Here is a 16,170-nt window from a genome sequence, read left to right as displayed (position 1 = left end):
GATCTCGGAGAAAACCCACGCAGGTCACGGGGAGAACGTACAGACTCCATACAGATGGCACCCGTAGTCAGGATCGAACCCGAGTCTCCGGCGCTGCATTCGCTGTAAGGCAGCAACTCTACCGCTGCGTCACTGTGCTGCGACTGATTTTGTGATAAATACCTTGAGATTAATACCAGTCTCCCCACCATTGACTCCATTCACACTCAGAAAGGCAGCCCACATAATCAAAGACTTGTCCCACCCCAGTCATGCCTACTTCTCCCCACTCTCGTTGGGCAGAAGATACAGAAGCTTGAAAGCATACACCACTGGAGTCAGGAACAGCTTATTCCCCTCTGTTACTTCTATAAACTAACATACCGTCCGATTCACCTCTATCTCATTGTGGACATTAGACTTTGTCTATGGAATGGGTGCACTACAATGCTGAGAGGAAGCTGCAGAAATATCCTTCAAATATTCTGCTCTCTGTATCTTCTCCTTTGCTCTTTCAATAGACAATAGGTGCAGGAGGAGGCCATACGGCCCTTCGAGCCCTTCGAGCCTTCAATGTGATCATGGCTGATCATTCTCAATCAGTACCCCGTTCCTGCCTTCTCCCCATACCCCCTGACTCCGCTGTCCTTAAGAGCTCTATCTAGCTCTCTCTTGAATGCATTCAGAGAATTGGCCTCCACTGCCTTCTGAGGCAGAGAATTCCACAGATTCACAACTCTCGGGCTGAAAAAGTTTTTCCTCATCTCAGTTCTAAATGGCCTTTCGATTGTACGCGAGTTTGAATTGATTGTATTTATGTATAGTATCAATTAATTTCATCGGAAAGCACACAATGCAAAGCTTTTTTCAGTACACGTGGCAATATAATAATAAACCTAAATAAAATAAAGATTTGGACTTGTAAGACTATGCCATCTCAAGCATCTAGCTTTCTGGAAAGGACACCAGAATGGTTAGCAGAAGACTTATTAAGTTAACCCCTCTTCCATCTTAATTACTCTGTCGTTTCAACGTCCAGTTGTCAATTATTTTCTGCATTTTAAAAGACCTCGAAGGTACTTTCCTTATCTTTTTATCCTGAAAGAATTTCTTTTAAAATGTTTCCACTTTTAGTGATCACCAGCATTTATTGGTCATCTTTAATCGCTGCTAGGAAATTGCCAGTCATTGACTCAGCATTACAGAACCCATCATTGCCAACTCAGCAATGCTGACTAAAAGATATCTATCTGAGCTGGTACCATTTGCCTGTGTTTGGCCCATATCATTCTTTACCTTTATGACCCATGTAAATGTCTAAGTGTAATTAACAATATTTGTCATCCAATATTTGTCATCCACAGTGAGGAGAGGACTGGAGGAGACTCACTGTGATGGATGTTTCTTTTTTTGTGTGTTTTTGGGGTTGTGTAATTGGCCTATTTTAATGCTTTATTGTGTAATCTGCCTATTTTAGTGCTTTTATTGTTGGACTGTGGGTGGCTGAATTTCGTCCAAAAAAATCGGTTTTTTGGATGACAAATAAAGCTATCTTGAATCTTGAATCTTGAATCTTGGACATTTCTACAGCTTGTTCTCACAGACCATTCCATAAATATAAACCCATATTTTTATGGCTGCCTTTTGCTGCTCATTCTATGTATCCATCAACCTTTTGTGTGCAAAAGTTGCCCCTCAGATCCCTTTTAAACCCTGAACCTCTTGCGATGACCAACTAATTGAACCACTGCAGTCCTTGCAGTGAAGGTACTCTCACAGTGCTATTGGAGGAGCAAGTTGCAGGATTTAGATCCAGCAACAATGAGGGGAAGGCAGAATACCTCCAACTCAGGATGGAGTGTGACTTGGAGGAGAACCTGCAGGTGCTGGATGGAGGTCCCATGCATCTTGAAACTTTTAGACTTTTTAGACTTTAGAGATACAGCATGAAAACAGGCCCTACGGCCCACCGAGTCCTCACGGACCAGCGATCACCCTGTACGATCACACAGATTTTCACACAGAGAGTGGTGAATCTGTGCAATACTCTGCCACAGAAGGTAGTTGAGGCCAGTTCATTGGCTATATTTAAGAGGGAGTTAGATGTGGCCATTGTGGCTAAAGGGATCAGGGGGTATGGAGAGAAGGCAGGTACGGGATACTGAGTTGGATGATCAGCCATGATCATATTGAATGGCGGTGCAGGCTCGAAGGGCCGAATGGCCTACTCCTGCACCTATTTTCTATGTTTCTATGATCCTCCACACTAGGGACAATTTACAATTTTACTGAAGCCAAATAACTTACAAACCTATAGGTTTTCGGGGTATTGCAGGAAACCAGAGCAGCCAGGGTAAACCCACAGGGTCACAGGGAGAACGTACAATCTCCGCACAGACAGCACCCGTGGACAGGATCGAACCCGGGTCTCTGGCACTGCAAGGCAGCAGGGCTACTGCAGCTGCTTCACTCTGCTGCCCTTATTCTTTTTGGCAGTAGAGATTAAGTTTGGGAGGTGGTGACAGAGCAGCGGATGTGACTAGCTGCAGTGTTCACCATTACAAAATGCACTGCAGGTACGCTGCACTGATGGTGGAGGGAGTGAATGCTTTGGAATACACCTGGAGTAATGTGTGCAGTTTTGGTCTCCAAATTTGAGGAAGGATATTCTTGCTATTGAGGGCGTGCAGCTTAGGTTTACTAGGTTAATTCCCGGAATGGCGGGACTATCATATGTTGAAAGACTGGAGCGACTAGGCTTGTAAACACTGGAATTTAGAAGGATGAGAGGAGATCTTATCGAAACTTAAGATTATTAAGGGGTTGGACACGTTACAGGCAGGAAACATGTTCCCAATGTTGGGGGAGTCCAGAACAAGGGGCCACAGTATAAGAATAAGGGGTAGGCCATTTAGAACTGAGATGAGGAAAAACTTTTTCAGTCAGACAGTTGTGAATCTGTGGAATTCTCTGCCTCAGAAGGCAGTGGAGGCCAATTCTCTGAATGCATTCAAGAGAGAGCTGGATATAGCTCTTAAGGATAGCGGAGTCAGGGGATATGGGGAGAAGGCAGGAACGGGGTACTGATTGAGAATGATCAGCCATGATCACATTGAATGGCGGTGCTGGCTCGAAGGGCCGAATGGCCTCCTCCTGCACCTATTGTCTATTGCTTTGTGTAGTCTCATGTGCAGAGCCAAGCTTAGTGAGACTTGTGCCTTGTCGGTACTGAAAAGATAGTGTGTCACTTGCTCCAGGATACCTAGGCTTTATTTTGCCCTCATAGCCCCAGGTCTTAATGTTAAGTTTCTGGTCAATGGTGAGCCAAATTCTTTATTGTAGACTTGGATATTACTTTTCAAGTGCTTGGATCAAATGAACCAGCTTGGCCAGGAGGCAGAAGCTTGATTTTAACTTATTCAACTTAGTCCCGTGGCCCTGTCAGAATGAGGTAATCCATCAGACATTTCTAAGCATGGCTGCCAATAGGGACAATGTGTTATGCTGGTCTTCTTAGTATTCAAGGAGTGTTAAATAGGAACTGAAATCATGATAAAGTTTGATTATATCTGCTATCCTGCACATATATTTTCTGCTTGTAATCTGCAGCAATAAAAGTGTAACCTGCAGCATCTACCTTTCAAGCTATTTTTTTCATGATAAAGAAACATTTATCACAATTCTAGTTATGTTAGGAATGTGAATTCCATTTATTTGATGTATTTAACATTGCTGTGGTGACAAACTGAATTTCCAGTCCCATTAATAACCTAGCACATTTCAGTATGAACAATTGATTTATTTAACTTTTCAACGAAAATTAAGGTTAAAGTCAGACACTTTTTGTGGTTTCTTAATTTTGTTTAGATTCATGATTAATATTCAATAATTCAATACTTCAGTGGAATACCGTCAGAAATTGCTTATCGGTTTATTTCCCCAAGGAAACTGAATGAGGAGCTAATGTAATCAGTTTTTTAATCAATGAAGTGCTTGAAATTTGTGCAAAGAAACGTATTTTGCTGTACTTAGAAACATAGAAAATAGGTGCAGGAGAAGGCCATTCGGCCCTTTGAGCCAGCACCGCCATTCATTGTGATCATGGCTGATCGTCCACAATCAATAACCCGTGCCTGCCTTCTCCCCATATCCCTTGATTCCACTAGCCCCTAGAGCTCTATCTAACTCTCTCTTAAATCCATCCAGTGATTTGCTTCCACTGCCCTCTGTGGCGGAGAATTCCACAAATTCACAACTATCTGGGTGAAAAAGTTCCTCTCACCTCAGTTTTAAATGGCCTCCCCTTTATTCTAAGACAGTTGCCCCTAGTTCTGGACTCGCCCAACATTGGAACCATTTTTCCTGCATCTAGCTTGTCCAGTCCTTTTATAATTTTATATGTCTCTATAAGATCCTCTCTCATCCTTCTAAACTCCAGTGAATACAAGCCTCGTCTTTTCAATCTTTCCTCATATCTTATGGCGTTGACTTAATTTCTTGGGTACCGTATAATCGTAGAAATTAAATCACAGGTGATTAAAACAAAAGAAGTGTTGGAAATTCTCAGCAGGGCAAGCAACATCTGAGGCAGGAAAACCAGTGTAAACATTTTAGTTAGAGCCGAAGAGGATGGAAATAGGCCCCTCGGCCCAACAGCCTACTGTGTCGAAACATATCCAATGCCTTGCTTAAGTTCATACAGAAAACGTCTATGGCCTAGCCCTTGTCAACCTTCTTGGCTATTTCTTCAAAAAACTCAATCAAATTAGTGAGACACAATCTCCCATGGGCAAAACCATGCTGACTCTCCCTAATCAGCCTCTTTCTATCCAAATGAATATGTGCCTTATCCCTTAGCATCTTCTCCAGTAACTTAACTACCACTGATGTTAGGATCACTACTGGTCTATAGTTCCCAGGTTTTTTCTAGCAGCCTTTCTTAAATAGAGGCACAACATTTGCCACCCTCCAATTGTCCGGCACCTTACACGTGTCTTGCAAGGATTTATATATCGCAAGCTGGGCACCTGTAATTTCTTCTCTCATTTCCCACAGTTTCGTTTGATATCTCTGATCAGGCCGAGAGACTGATCTACTTTGATACATCTTATGATGTTCAGCATCTCCTCGACCACAATCTAGACTGCCCTCAAAACATCTCTGTTGTTTGACCCAAGTTCCCTGGTCTTTATGCCTTTCTCCACAGTAAAAACAAAGGGAAAATACTCATTGAGAATCTTGTCCGTCTCCTGCAGCTCCACACTTTGCTTTCTGAGCGGCCCTATTCTCTCTCTAGTTACCTTCTTTTCCTTAATATACATAAAATTGCTTTGTATTCTCATTACTCCTGTCTGGCAGAGCTATTTCCTGCCCCATTTTTGTTCTCCTGATTTCCTTCTTAAGTTTGCGCCTCAGACCCCAAAACTTCTCAAGGAACACATTTTATCCCAGTTGCCTATACCTGTCCCGTGCGTCCTTCTTTTTCCTGAGCTTCAATTTGTTTTGTCATGGTCATTACTCCCCGCTGCTTTTCCTTCACTCTAACAGGAGCACGCATGCTTTGAACTCTCACCGTCACACTTCGTTTGCCCTCATAGCCCCAGGTCTTAATGTTAAGTTTCTGGTCAATGGTGAGCCAAATTCTTTATTGTAGACTTGGATATTATTTTTCAAGAGCTTGGATCAAGTAAACCAGCTTGGCCAGGAGGCAGAGGCTTGATTTTAACTTATTCAACTTAGTCCCGTGGCCCTGTCAGAATGAGGTAATCCATCAGACATTTCTAAGCAAGGCTGCCAATAGGGACAATGTGTTATGCTGGTCTTCTTCTTAGTATTCAAGGAGAGTTAAATAGGAACTGAAATCATGATAAAGTTTGATTATATCTGCTATCCTGCACATATATTTTCTGCTTGTAATCTGCAGCAATAAAAGTGTAACCTGCAGCATCTACCTTTCAAGCTATTTTTTTCATGATAAAGAAACATTGTATGTCTATTTCCTCCATTGCTTGAGCCGCTGAATTCCTCGAAAACTTTGTATTTTGCTCAGGTTTCCACCACCAGCAATGTGCCACCATTACAGTTCAACGTTTCGCGATTAGAATCGCTATTTTCATATGAAGATGTACTATATGAAAGTTCATTGAAGTGACTATATTTTATATTGATTGTTGTTTGCTGTGCCTTTTTAATTTTAACTTAATTTAATGCACTTTATTCCTCGGGATTGTGGGAAACGGTATTTCGATTTTCTGTCTGTGTAAACTAACTGAAAATTGACAATAAAGTTGACTTTGACTTTGACTTGACTAGACCAAGTGGACCCGTTGGGCCCAAATCTCTCCTACCATCTCCTCCCCACTCCCCTCTCCTCTCCTTTTACCCCCTCTTCCCCCCACTCCCCTCCCCTTCCACCCCCTCCCCCTCCTCCTCCCCTCACCCCCTCCTTCCTTCTCCCCGTCCCCCCTCCCCTCTCCCCCACTCCATCCTCCTCAACCCCCCATTTCCCCCCCTAGGAGATAGATTTAAACTTTGAAATGTGAATAACTTAAAAAATATAACACCGATGTCAATGAAACTTCTTCCATTAGCACCAAAGGAACAACGGTGAGTAAGGTGGGCCTAAAATTGTCGTGCTATCGTGTACCGCTTTGGCTGTAGTTCAGGAACAAACAGACAAGAGTTTTAATATATAGATGATAGTCAATCGGCCAATTTAGTCCATTCCATCTCTCATAATGTTCCCGTCATTCTCATTTCCTCCACATCTTTTAAAATTTGTTTTCTCTCACGTGCTCATAAATTCCCCCGATCCTCCGGACACTTACCTACATAGTTGTAATTTATAGGAGCTAATTCTCCTGCGATCTACCTACATTGTGGTAATTTATACAAGCTAATTCTCCTGCCATCTACCTACGTTGTGGTGATTTATACTAGCTAATTCTCCTGCCATCTACCTACGTTGTGGTGATTTATACTAGCTAATTCTCCTGCCATCTACCTACCTTGTGGTGATTTATACTAGCTAATTCTCCTGCCATCTACCTACGTTGTGGTGATTTATACTAGCCAATTAACTTACCTGCATTTCCCTCAAATGTGAGAAAAAAGACAGAGCAATCAGGGAAATACCACTGCAAGGGAAGTGTGAGTAAGTTTCACACAGTTAGCATCCAAAGTCAGAGTCAAACCCGGGTGGCTGAAGTGGTGTTGGAACCGCACTCAGTGCTGGGCTACCCATTAGTCATTTTAGCTTGCATGAATGTGGTTTAGCATTTATAATGTATTGACAGTTGGGAGACTTAAATGAGGAGTGCTAATTTCATGTTGTGAGATGCATGTTGCCCTTCTGTTATCCAAATGATTTTTGTAAACACTGAAATGAATACCATTCTGAAGAAGTTTATTCACAAAATGCTGAAGAAGGGTCTCGACCCGAAACGTCGCCCATTCCTTCTCTCCCGAGATGCTGCCTGACCTGCTGAGTTACTCCAGCATTTTGTGAATAAATACCTTCCATTTGTACCAGCATCTGTAGTTATTTTCTTATACAACCATTCTGAAGAAGGGTCCCGACCTGAAATATCACCCATCCTTTTTTCTCCAGAGATTCTGCCTGATGTGCTGAGTTACTCCAGCACCTTGTGTCTACCATTCTTCTATTCTCTGGTTGGTGTCAGGAGATCACTGTGCAACAATTATTCATTCAAATCAACAAATATGCATAGACATACAGTCAACATCAAAAACATAAATGCATCAGCATTGTATACATTAGAAACGTAAATATAGTGCTATGACTCCACTTCATTTAGGATATTAGAAATATATATATATATTGTTAAAGATATAGAATATACATGACCATAATAGCCAACTATTGACAACATTCATAAACAGGCACAGTGGCAGAGTTGCTGCTTTACAGCACTTACAGCGCTAGAGACCCGGGTTCGATCCCGACTATGGGTGCTCTCTGTATGGAGTTTGTACATTCTCCCCGTGACCACCTGGATTTTGTCCGAGATCTTCAGATTCCTCCCACACTCCAGAGACGTACAGGTTTGTAGATTAATTGGGTTGGTATAAATGTAAAACTGTCCCTAGTGTGTGTGCGCAGGATAGTGTTAAGGTGCGGGGATCGCTGGTGGGTGTGGACCCGATGGGCCGAAGGGCCTGTTGCCATTCTCTATCTCTAAACTAAGGTGCAGTTGCGCAGTGATTAACTTACTGTTCTGGATTCAGAACCCTGACTACTAATGTGGAATCAAATCTTTGAATTCCATGAAGGGCAACTGGAGAATTAAAATCCAATGTTTTTTTAAAGTATCTATTACAGCAAAGATGAAACTACTGGATTGTTGTAGTAATCTACCTGACTCACTATTGTCTTTCAGGACAGAATTTCAGCCATCTTCACATAGAAACATAGAAAATAGGTGCAGGAGTAGGCCATTCGGCCCTTCGAGCCTGCACCGCCATTCAATATGATCATGGCTGATCATCCAGCTCAGTAACCTGTACCTGCCTTCTCTCCATACCCCCTGATCCCTTTAGCCATAAGGGCCACATCTAACTCCCTCTTAAATATAGCCAATGAACTGGCCTCAACTACCTTCTGTGGCAGAGAATTCCACAGACTCACCACTCTCTGTGTGAAGAAATGTTTTCTCATCTCGGTCCTAAAAGACTTCCCCCTTATCCTTAAGCTGTGACCCCTGGTTCTGGACTTCCCCAACATCGGGAACAATCTTCCCGCACCTGGCCTCTCCAACCCCTTAAGAATTTTATATGTTTCAATAAGATCCCCCCTCATTCTTCTAAATTCCAGTGAGTATAAGCCTAGTCTATCCAGTCTTTCTTCATATGAAAGTCCTGCCATCCCAGGGATCAATCTGGTGAGCCTTCTCTGTACTCCCTCTATGGCTAGAATGTCTTTCCTCAGGCTGACTTGCATGTGATTGGCTGCTGGCTGCCCTCAAAAGTAGCAAATAGCGTTGGGCAAGAATTAAGAAGCTAAACATCTAAAATAAAACATAGTGCTGGAAATATATAACAGGCTTGGCAGCATCAATGGCAAGAGTTCAAGTCAACATCCTTTCAGCGGAACATTAAATGTTGGCCTAACCAGCAATGATGTACCTGATTTTTTTTTTAATTGCCTTTTGTGAATTTACTCAAGATCCTTAGGAAGATAAGCTGCACAAAAAAAACACAACTTGACTTTGAGCAAACGTGGTGAAAGAAATATTTGAGGTAGTCTCCAACATTTTTCCTGCCCACTTTGTTCATCTCTAGTCAGCTGCATGTCACAGATGACTCATCTATCAAACCAGCAATGCAAAAAAAAAGTAAATATCTGTGCGGCTTTTGAACACTTTACTTTATCCCGTAAATAGTCTAATGCATTCACAGCTGACTACTTATCCAACTATTTTTCAACAGTTAAAGTGACTTTCTCAGTATGTTTGATTCTTGCCCAACGCTATTTGCTACTTTTGAGGGCAGCCAGCAGCCAATCACATGCATGTCAGCCTGGGTAAAGATGGCTGAAATTCTGTCCCGAAGGACAATAGTGAGTCAGATAGATTACTACAACAATCCAGTAGTTTTGAGATGTTTGTTGTCTCTCCGTTAAAGTTCTTTTTAACTTTGGATGACAAGCTCACAAGATGACCTGCATTGTTTTTCTTGAAACATGACAAGTTTGTCACGGTGGACAAATTGTGTCCTCTTTCAGTCTTATTTTCTCGATGAAATGTCAGACTGCAAGCCTTGGTCATTTACGTGGAAGCAGATTTGTGTTACTCAAAAGGAACTTCTCGAAATTGGTCCATGGTTATGGAGTCCGGAACATGGGTGCTCCTGTTGGGAGATTCCTTTCAAGGTTATCTACCAGGCCTTCACTTTCAGACTCCATCCTGACCAGGTCCCTGCCACTCTCCAAATGATTCCATCTCCAATAGATCAAAAAAGGCAAAGTTTGTGGGTATTTAAGAAAGTACGTTGTAGGGTTCCAGGAGAATAAAATTATGGGGAATTGGGCTGATGGAGCTGGATGCATTTGATGGGCTGAATGGCCTCCTTTTGTGTCATAATAAATTGATAATCAGTGCTCCATCAATTGGAAGACTATTTAATACTAAGTCAGTACATAGTAAATAATATTTATTTTCATTTCCTGCTCCTGTGGCGAGAAGCATGTGCACATGCACATGCTATGTGCTTAAGCATATATTACCTTCAACAAATACATGTCAAAATATATTCACCATTTTATAGCTTTTCGTTGAAACTGTAAATTAAAATGTTACAGATGCCGACAATCTGAAATAAAGTTGGAAAAATGCCGAAAACACTAGAAAACGTTTCCACCTGAAACATGAACTTTTTCTCTCTCCACAATGTTAAGGAAATGTAGAATGGTACATTGTTAGCTGAGGGGGGGGGGGGGGGGGGGGGGGGGGGGGGGGACAAGGAGGCATACAATCAGTAAAATTAATCAGGACAGTGAAACTAGGCAGAGAAATAGGTCGGGGAGAGACAGACAGAGAGGGAAAGCAAGGGTTACTTGAAGTTAGAGAAATCAAGATTCCTTGATTGTAATGTGAGCTGCCCAAGCGAAACATGAGGTGCTGGTCCTCTAAATTGTGTTGGGCCACTCTGACAGTGGGGGAGGCCCAGGACAGAAAGGTCAGTGTGGGAATGGGGAGGGGTAGTTAAAGTATTTAGTATCTGCGACATCGCTTAGGCGTAGGTGGACTGAGTGGAGATCCTTCATCCATCCTTTGATGAGGTATCAAATTGCAGTTTAGATTATTTATTCTAATGGTTCAGGCAAACATCATCATCACTTATCACTATTTAAACGGGGATTTCCAATGTTGCTCTGGCCAACATTCCTTCCAGCAAAATCATAGCAACTGTCTGTGTATCAGGTTGCAGTTATTCTGCAGTAGGATTTGCCCGTGTAATAATCATGACACTTAATTTGTTATAAAAGTGCAAGATTACTTTCTGATTTTTTAGTAAATTAACATTTATGTAATGGGTGACATTACATAAATGTTTTGGGTCGAGACCCTTCTTCAGTCTGAAGAAGGGTCTCGACCTGAAACGTCAACCATTCCTTCTCTCCCGAGATGCTGCCGGTCCCGTTGAGTTACTCCAGCATTTTGTGTCTACCTTCGATTTAAACCAGCATCTGCAGTTCTTTGCTATAAAAGCGGCACGGTGGCGCAGCGGTAGAGTTGCTGCCTTACAGCGAATGCAGCGCCGGAGACTCAGGTTCGATCCTGACTACGGGCGCCGTCTGTACGGAGTTTGTACGTTCTCCCTGTGACCTGCGTGGGTTTTCTCCGAGATCTTCGGTTTCCTCCCACACCCCCAAGACGTACAGGTTTGTAGGTTAATTGGCTGGGCAAATGTAAAAATTGTCCCTAGGGTGTAGGATAGTGTTAATGTGCGGGGATCGCTGGGTGGCGCGGACCCGGTGGGCCGAAGGGCCTGTTTCCGCGCTGTATCTCTAAAATCTGAAACAAAATCTGAATGTATGTAGCTGCATCCACCTGCACTGATTTAATTGTCTCCACAATGGAACTTGCAAATATTTGTCCTCGTCTTTCTCAAAGCACCATTTTGCCTTGGCTACGAGTCTTTAAAATTATATTCAATTAAAAACATTTTAATCCTCGACAGAAAGATAAAGTTCACAACAGGGCTAAATTGTGATAGCACGTTGTTCAAGGTTGGGTGTACTTTCACAAAAATTGTAAATTAAGGGACGATTTTGGTTGAGAAACTGAAGGAAAATAAAAGTTCAAAAGGCCATAAATATAAATTTTAAGTGTGGTTTCATGAACCAGTGTTCTATATAAGACGTTACAGAAAGATGGTATTCACTGCACCTGAAGGTACGCATGCTTGTTCAAATAGAATTAATAAGACTCGAGTCTGCTCAGTATCTCTTAGTATGAAAGACTTGAGTGTGCTCCATATCTCTCAGTATGAAAACTCTCTTAGTATATCTCTTAGCTGGAGCACACAGGAGTGGATCACCACCTCACATCCTGGATTCTTGACTACCTCACCAACCGACCACAGTATGTGAGGACAAAGGACCTGGTCTCAGACATGGTGGTCTGCAGCACTGGGGTTCCGCAGGGAACAGTGTTAGCTCCATTCTTGTTCACCCTGTACATGGTGGACTTCAGGCACAGCTCTGCAGACTCCTATCTACAGAAGTTCTCTGACCACTCTGCCATCGTCGGCCTCATCACGGGCGACAAGGACAGGGCGTACAGAGAACTGATCAAGGAGTTTGTGGACTGGTGCCAGCGGAACTGCCTCCGGATCAACGCGGGGAAAACCAGGGAGATGGTGGTAGATTTCCGCAGGCGCAGCCAGGTCCCCCCGACACCAGTGAACATCCACGGAAAGGACATCGGGAGGGTGGACTCTTACAAGTATCTGAGTGTCTACCTCAACAATAAACTGGACTGGACTAAAAACAATGATGCGATATACAGAAAGGGCCAGAGCAGACTTTATCTGCTAAGGATACTCAGGTCCTTTGGAGTGCAGGGGGCACTCCCGAGGACCTTCTGGAACACGGTGGTTGCATCGGCCATTTTCTATGGAGTGGTCTGCTGGAGCAGCAGCATCTCAGCAGCAGAAGGGAAGAGACTCGACAAGCTGGTCAGGAAGGCCAGCTCTGTCCTGGGTTGACCCCTCGACTCAGTGCAGGCGGTGGGAGAGAGGAGGATGATGGCAAAGCTAACATCGTTACTGGACAACGACTCCCACCCCATACAGGACACTGTCACTGCACTGAGTAGCTCCTTCAGTGACAGACTCCTTCACCCCAAGTGCGTGAAGGAGAGATATAGGAGGTCCTTCCTTCCCGTTGCCGTGAGACTGCACAACCAGCACTGCTCCCAGCAGACGAGTCAACAATAACAGCTAAGAACACACAGAAAACTGATGACAATTTATGTATCTTTTATTTATAATGAATGATCTCTTGCTATCCACTTTGCTGCTGTAACACTAAATTTCCCCGGTGTGGGACGAATAAAGGAATATATTATTATGAATATATTATTCAAACACAACAAAATTGAGGTTTTAAGGCTAAATTGGGATATGCATCAAACATAATCCCATTGAAAGGCCAAGGATTGAGCAATTGAAGGGTTCATATAACTGGGTTCATTTGTACCTATGATTGCTTGGTTGGTATTCCTTGGTACAACCCTCTACATGTGCTGTACTCTTATACGGTGACTGACCATCCTCAAATGGGAGGAAAAAAATCTGGTTTATCAGTTTATAAGTTCATACAATAAAAGAGTTTCTCCTTTTGTAACAATAAACAGCACTACAGCACTACTATGGCCCTCTGTTGTTCTGGAAATGACAGTCACTTTACCATCTCCAGAACATTTTGTTCTGCTGGAGGATAATCATACAGAAACTGTTATAAACTGACTTTACCATAAAGGAAAAATAGTTGGGAAAACATCACACTGGCAGAACAGCTGAGGAAGCTTAACCCTACAGCAAAGCTAACCCGAGGATTCTACCACTCACAAGTTGCAGAAATCCAGATCACAAATTATGTTCGGAACAATCCCACTTCCATTCGCAATAAATATATCATTGTTAAAATTAAAAAAAAAACAAAATGATGGGTTAGAAGATACGATCCCTGTTAACAATTTAATTTCTTTTTTTTTTTGCACGGAATATTTTGAAAGACCATAAGCCTCATTCATATTAGGCAAAGCACATCTCACCAATCTGACGAAGAACAGTGGTGCCAGTTGGAAGGGAATGTAACAAAATTACCGGTGTTATACCAGCTCCAAGCAACAGCACATGGTATAAATTTCATTATTGAAAGCGATAATATAGGGCTTTATGCCCGGCTTTGAGGGCATAATATTCAGATTTGTGTCTTTTTGTAGAAGAATGAGAAAATATATGGCAACATCAAAGTGTATTATACCCATCCCTACACGCACAGAAAGCTGGCATTACCAAACAAAAAGTACATGTATTGGAAGAACGCACTGAATGAAAGCTTGATGCGCCCAAGCTTCCCACAGTAGAGAAGCCTTTCTATTCCAAATTCTCAAATGCGTTATCTCAGACAGAGAGTAATTCATCGACACACACTCCTTGTGCTTTGAAACAATAGCCTGCTCGCCAGATGTTTTGCTGCAAAACCACGCCTTTTAAATTCTCCCCCAAATTCCTTTAGCACTAACGATGTCCTTTGCAAAAACAGGGAAATCGTGACAAAATGTAAGGCAAAACACACCTTCTTTCGACCGTCTCGCTTAAAAGTATTTGCATTCATTCAATTGTTGAAAGTCAGGCAGCAACAAAAAAAAAATCTCAATTTTTTTTTAATGCTGTTTAAAAAAATAATAATTATAAACTCACTCACCTCTCTTTGAAAAGGTTAAATACGCATATGGATAAAACCATTCCGGATATTTTGTTGACCTGAAAGTCAGCTAGCTGCTGGCTGTCACGCTCGGCTTATTGCATGTCTTCGCCGTGTTTGGTAATCCACAGAGAAGCTGTACTGTTGTGGGCAGCTGCGAACCAGGTTTTGCTGTATGACATCAAATGGGGATTCAACCACTACCAGCAGACGCCGGGGTTCTCCACCACTCTCACACATACAATGCCACCCCTTGTGGACGGTCCCCCCCATCTGACAAAGAAGCCACAGCGGGTGTGAGGCTGAATTCTCATTTTCATTCCCTTCTCTGCATGTTCTTCTTTTTTTTTTTTTTTTACCCCCCCAGTTTTTGCAACACTGCAATGTTTCCTAATTCCTCTTCGCAACGACTGTCATCTTCTGCTGCTGATGCGACCGGCCGTGTGGAATAAAGAAGGATGGTTTGCCAAGAAAGCGAGAGGGGCATTAAATCCACCAAACGATTCTCAGACCGCTGATTAACTAACTCACTCACTTCATCTGGGCAGTTTAGCGAATTACCACCTCTCCTCTCTGTTTGAGATCTCAACATGCCGAGTTTCTAGAACGGAACCCGGGTGAAACATAGATTTTCATCCCAATTGTACAATATTATTGACCAATTGTAAATCCCCATTGTAAATCCCGTTCCCGTTGCTATTTCATAGAAACATGGAAACATAGAAAATAGGTGCAGGAGTAGGCCATTCGGCCCTTCGAGCCTGCACCGCCATTCAATATGATCATGGCTGATCATCCAACTCAGTATCCTGTACCTGCCTTCTCTCCATATCCCCTGATCCCTTTAGCCACAAGGACCACATCTAACTCCCTCTTAAATATAGCAATTTCGTGCTGAGGCTAAAGTTCATTTTTCATTAGGTCTAGGATTTCTCTACAGATGCTGCCTAATCCACTGGGTTACCCCAGCAATTTGTACTTTGCTTAAGATTACCGAATCTGCAGTCTTTTGTGTCTCCATGTTAATACTCCACTGCAAAATGTCCTCAGCGTATGCCCTCTTGGAACATGCTCTCCTCTCTCTGAAGGGAGATCTGTGCGACCCTCTCTCACACACTGTCTCCCCTCTCTCACACACTGTCTCCCCTCTCTCACACTGTCTCCCCTCTCTCACACACTGTCTCCCCTCTCTCACACTGTCTCCCCTCTCTCACACACTGTCTCCCCTCTCTCACACTGTCTCCCCTCTCTCACACACTGTCTCCCCTCTCTCACACTGTCTCCCCTCTCTCACACTGTCTCCCCTCTCTCACACTGTCTCCCCTCTCTCACTCACTGTCTCCCCTCTCTCACACTGTCTCCCCTCTCTCACACTGTCTCCCCTCTCTCACACTGTCGCCCCTCTCTCACACACTGTCTCCCTTCTCTCACACAATGTCTCCCCTCTCTCACACACTGTCTCCCCTCTCCAGCTGTTCCATCAGTCTGATGAAGGGTCCGTTTCCTCCACAGACGCTGCCTGGCCTGCTGTTACTCCAAAACGTTGTGTTTTGCTCAAGATACCAGCGTCTGCAGTTCCTCCAGTCTCTTGTTTTAACACTGGTTTATCCGCCTGGAACCATTAGTAAGAGCCCCACCATATGAGGAGGTTATCAACACCAGGCTCTCAAGTGAGCACCTGACCTCCGTGTGGTGTCAGTCTCCACAAATGTCCATGGAGCGTGGGGACTGAGCAG

At 43.2% G+C, this 16,170-nt stretch overlaps 1 protein-coding gene across 2 annotated transcripts in view; it reads right to left on the bottom strand.

The window, feature by feature from the left end:
* Window positions 1-14,963, bottom strand: part of pkia (cAMP-dependent protein kinase inhibitor alpha) — a 93,727-nt gene extending 78,764 nt beyond the window's left edge. Inside the window, exon 1 of one of the 2 annotated variants that reach the window (XM_078398191.1) lies at window positions 14,435-14,963. The gene's annotated coding sequence lies outside the window, so the exon portion shown is untranslated. The remainder of the gene's footprint in view (window positions 1-14,434) is intronic. The other variant, XM_078398192.1, reaches the window with a different exon arrangement.
* Window positions 14,964-16,170: the final 1,207 nt, after the last annotated feature.

This window comes from Rhinoraja longicauda, chromosome 4, assembly GCF_053455715.1.
Source record: "Rhinoraja longicauda isolate Sanriku21f chromosome 4, sRhiLon1.1, whole genome shotgun sequence".
NCBI classification, from domain to species: Eukaryota; Metazoa; Chordata; class Chondrichthyes; order Rajiformes; family Arhynchobatidae; genus Rhinoraja; species Rhinoraja longicauda.
Note: the sequence above shows the minus strand (reverse complement) of the source record. Positions and strands in the feature narration are given on the sequence as shown.